We start from the raw sequence: 5,614 nt of genomic DNA, 5'->3' as shown, positions 1-5,614 counted from the left end.
TTTGACAATGACATTCAGTGACACCTAATGGAAAAAAGGGGGAAATAGATGATTAATTAACCACCTGTGCCGTAAAGTGAAGACATGTCGCTGCGAAGAATATTACTGCGGGTGTGTAAAGGGTGGTTCAATGGTCGCCAAACTATGATGAAGGCACTTACCATAGGCCCAACGCATCTGCCGTTCTTCAATTACAACGTGCAACTTCAGCGTCTTAGCCAAAGATTCAGAGACATTGATCATCAATGCCTGTCGCCGAAAAGTGAAAAACACGTGCAATGCTTTGCTTCAACGTCTTGTAATGTACAATCAGCTTTATAAACCAGTTCACAGTGGGTTGCAATCTAATTGTGTGCAATGGATGAAGGACATGGCTGAATTTCTCTTGAAATTCATCGTTTTATAATCTGAGGTACATGTATATTTTCCGATCAAAGTCATTATTAAAACAGTTGAAATAAAGTACCAATGTATGAACTATATCATTTGTATTGACATGTGAAGGAGAATGTGTATTTCCCCCGTTTAGCTAATTTACTGAAGTGCACTCATAATCCTACATGTACCAGGGTCCTACATAATGATTTCAATACTTTTTGTCTGGCTATTTTTCAAGTGCTCTTCAGTCCATGTTTTGAGCTGCAGTAATCGCAAGCAACTTACAGCTATTTGCTGTCATTCCTCACTTGCTGATGTAAGAAGTCATAGAAAAAAAAAGAAGCGCCCTCTGTCGTCTCTACAATTACAGCTGTATGTGTACCCTTGCCGTTCACTCCCCGCCCCCTTTCATTTCATTTTTTTTTTAATTCCCAGCAATGCATTAATACATGTATAACATTCCACATATGCTAAGAATCTTGCTACAAGATTGGTTAAGAGCTGATCACGTGACAGCCAAAACGTTTTCAGATGTGGAATAAAGTGGAAATATCTAGGACCCTAGATGTGGAATATCAAGCAAAATTAATGATCAACTTTTAGTTTCAGGCAATGAGACAAACTATCACTTCCTCGGTGATCTGAATGTGTACGCTATATCTTTCCTAAGCTGCGGTTCGGAAAGATAGCTACATCCAAATTGCCTCGGAAGTGATAGTTTGTCCGATCACCACTTCACCAACGTTGATCATTTGCTTAATATTCGCTATGGCAAAGTTATATAAATCAAAGAAGCTATATTTCACGTTATAAATGTGCAATGAAATAGTGCAATCATACACTGTGGAATTTATGTTATGAAAGAACGTTTTTGCGTATAAGGGACTACACCGAGAAGCTAGTTTGGTGTTTCTTTTTTTTTTTCAAAACATTATTAATGATGAATGTTCATGATTGTCATTTCATTTCTGTAATATTTGATAACATTTGCATCATTGCTTGCTGCATCATTATCGATATTACGCCAATAAGTTCACTAGAATTATTATTATTGACATGAGAGTTTGTTCGCAAAAACCAACAAGCCCATATTTGCCAAATGGAGATATTTGCGATTAAATGTCAAGAAAAGTACAGAGAATGATAAGAACATTTTGCTTCTTTTGACCGTAACTTAAAAACCGTACCTTTATATGTAGTGACCAACATGATATCATTTTAAAAATATATATTGTACTTTATGACAGAGACCGTACTTCAAAATCTTCAAAAATGGACTTATCGGTTTTTGCGAACAAACTCTTCACATGGTTTCTGCTACTTTTTTGACACCCCGTATATGCTTTAGGATAATCACTAAGAATAGATGATTTTTTGTTCCAAACGTTGTCTTTTGTGCTCTCAAATTTATTATTTTGTAAATCTATAATCTATATACCTGAATAATTGTATTTGATAAAATTTGTTGAATAGGATGTAGCATTTGAATCGAATTGAAAATGTAAAAGAAAGAAGAAAATTCTCTCTACTGCGGCTTTCTTGTATTCTTTAAAGCGACACTTAAATGTATATTGCTTCAGAAGACTTATACAGTTTTTCCGCCGTATTCTGTTTCTTTTTTTAAATATCAAGAGTTTAAAGTTTATTTTCGACATATTTATACGATGAACTGCAGTTATCAAAATCATTAAAGTCTACATTTGCATCGGCGTGTACAGAGAACTGGAGATTGTATATTGTGTGCTTTGTGTTGTTGACATGCAGTGTGTGATGGGGGTGGGGAGGGTCAGAATATTAATTTGCATAAAACTGACAAATCTGTCTGATATCAAATGAGAAATTATATTTTAGCGTCCTAAACTAAAGGTTATTTACAGAAAACGTTTTCTCATTGTTCTATTTCATTTTGTTCTAAAGATGTCTGCTAAATTTCGTACATGCCCGAAAGAAGTCTATCCTTTAGACCATAAAAAACAATATTGTCTTCGTGTGAAGATATCTGTGGTGATGGTGGTGGAGTGTGTGTGCGTTTGTGTGTGCGTTTGCTGTGTGTGTTTGTGATAACATGACCAGCATTCTGACAGCTTTCCCACATGGAGATTTAGAATTCAGAACTCGAAGTAGACTTTGGCACAGTAAAAGGTACACCTACTCCCCCCCCCCCCCAAAAAAAAAAAAAAAAAAATAAAAAATTAAAAAATTAAAAAAAAAAATAAATAAATAAATAAATAAAAAAATAAAAAAATAAAAAAATAAAAATAAAATAATAATGATAATAATAAAAAAATAAATAAATAACATAGACAAAGTCAGAATATAATAAGATGGTTGCTGGTTGGGTTCATTTCTTTCGGCTTTGGGTGGGGGTATTTATCACTTTCAGTGACAGTTTAATTTTTGATGAAATTTATGATAAATTGTTTGGTTATGACAAATACGTAGGCCCACCATGTTATTATTGCTTGTTTGACTATCAGAAGCGTGTAATTGTCAGTGTATAGTTATTGTGCGACTGTATGTAGGGGACTTGGTGGAAGAATTGTACTTGTCCACATACAGTGTGTTGTATTTTGATGTCCATGTCTCTGTTTTTTTTCAACTGTAATGTTTGTTTGTGCAGGGCCCCCAGTAAGAACAGTACCTGCCTACTGATGGGGCTACCCTGTTGAAAAAAGACTGAATAAATAAATAAATAAATAAATAAATTAATGAATAAATAAATAAATAAAACAATCAAACAATGCACTTCTAAAGGGCATCCCCAACCTGCAGTAGCGGCTGCCGAGCGGCCATAATGATATCCTTGCCCCCTCTCAACTGCCCGGGTGTGAGAGTGATGGGCCCCCGGGGAGTGGTGGTGGCGGTTGGGGGGGGGGGGGGGGGGGGGGTGGGTGATGAGTCTGATTGCTTGGTTGGCTTGATTTATTTTTCATTTTCGATTGTTTACAAATTTCAAAGACACGCCAACAGATGGCAAAATAATTATAATAAGTACAACGACTGAAAATAATTATTAACATTTACGCGAATAGATAAACATTAATATAATGCAACAGCATGCAGTAAACATATTTTATAAAAAAAGATGCAGGCATAATTATGGCAAAGAGCGAATAATTTTCTAGTCCCCCCCCCCCTCCCAAAAAAAAAATATATATATATATATATATAACATTATACAGCGATAACTGAATGCAGGAAACCACCAGCGCGAGCGATTGTAGTTTCTCATGAGAATAGGCCCTTATCTGGTGACCCAATTTGCTCTCTTCGGCGGCGAAAAGTGAATGGGCAGGTGCATCGGTGCTGTACAGTAATGTGTGATGCGTGAAGAATGGAGTGGAAAATAGAGATAGAGGTAGTTGTTATAGTCCTAAACCTGATAGAGAGGCAATAATAACGAGTACCTTTTAAGTGCAGCCTATAGATTGAATTGACGACTTTTCATTGTCGAGAAGACTAAGGACAAGTCCACCTTCATATAGGCCGACATGTGGATTGAGTGAATGCAGCAATATCTGTACAACACATCAGTGAAAGTTCTTTGGGGAAAACATGGACAATCCGTTCAAAAGTTATGAATTTTTAAAGTATCTTCACAGTCACTGCATTTCGATCAATGAAATTTGCACATGTGCCATTCGAATTCGTAAAACGAGCATTCAAATTGGCACGTGCTCTTCAGTCATTCAAATTCGCCAACACTGGCCGAAAGGGGTATTTCAGTCATTCAATTTCGCGTATGGGCAGTCAAATTCCTAACATGTTCATTCAAATTAACGTCATGTTATTTCTCTTTTGAAAAGGTGATAACATTTTAAACGCGTATTTCTATGTGACTTTTTGTTTCATCCACGCACTGTTAAGCAGTAAAAGTATCATACTTTTTACCATACATAACTCGGGTTTGTTGTTCTGTAACGCCCCTTTTCTTTCATACATGTCATTTTAGGCCTACATGTACCAATACTAACTTCATCTTCTTACAGTCATGACAGCACAAATTAGATACAGACGTATTTCTCAAGAAGACAGAAAAAGAATTATAGAAACATTTGATGATCATAACCTTGACTTCCTAGAACTGGCCGACACACTCGGAATAAAGCACTCAACGGCCAGATAAGTTGTGGCCACATGATGCACTAAATCTTCGGACTGGAAGAATCACTAAGCACATTGAAGAAAAAAAAAACCTGTTGCCAAAATCTTTCAAATAAGTACGAAAATATGAAATGTAATGACGCTTGCAAAACAGTAACTGTGTTGACAAAAAAAAAAAATAAAGAAAGAACCAAAGCATAAACATGCGTGCTAAATTGACTGCAAAAGATGTTAAATTGGATGCCCAAAAATGAATTTGAATGAACGAGTGCGGCATGTCCGTGATCACGTGACTATATCATTCTAAATTGAATGAACGAATAACGAAATGGTGCTAGTTTTACGAATTTCAATTGAAAAAGTGTTAATTAGAATGACGCTAAAGGTAATTTGAATGCTCCAAAATGAATTTGAATGAAGAGATCATAAAATTGAACTACCGAACATGTCATCTACGCTAAATTTTGCTAAATTGAATGCAGCAATTAGGAATTGGACTGATACAAGTGCGAAATTGGCCGGGAAAACCTATATTATCCTCGTCTCGTCACTGACGTATGTTAAGGGTAATGTTATTCCCCTTGCCTTCTGAAAGAGGGAAGTCAAGTGTTCTTCTATTATGCGAGAAAAGTGAAAATATCGTGAATTTTCCTTATACTTTCGTTATTATTATAGCTGTGCACATGTGACATCACAAGCTTTAGTAGTCTTCTCATCCAGCAGTGACTAAGCAGAAACTTCAAAAATTAATAACTTTTAAACGGACGGTCCAGAGTTTCCTCAAACTCTTGCTGACGTGGTCTATTAATATTGCTGCATTCACTCAATCCACGTGTCTATGAACCGTGAAGGTGAACTTGTCCTTCTAATGTAATAGGCCTAGGTCGGGTGCCTATGTCCGAACGAGAGGTATATTAATAGTTATGAGTCACTAATAATCAAGTATTCCCAAGATGGAAATGTCCACAAAAATGCGAGTATGAAAAGAATGGGTAAACCTAAAATATATAATAATAATGATAATAATAATTATAATAATTATAATGATAACAATGATGATAATTATAATAATGATAATAATAATAATGATAATAATAATAACAGTGTTAATAATACTAATAATAATAACAAC

This window comes from Diadema antillarum, unplaced genomic scaffold (assembly GCF_040938485.1).
Source record: "Diadema antillarum isolate AM-2024a unplaced genomic scaffold, OU_Dant_1.0 seq00001111_RagTag, whole genome shotgun sequence".
NCBI classification, from domain to species: domain Eukaryota; kingdom Metazoa; phylum Echinodermata; class Echinoidea; order Diadematoida; family Diadematidae; genus Diadema; species Diadema antillarum.
Note: the sequence above shows the minus strand (reverse complement) of the source record.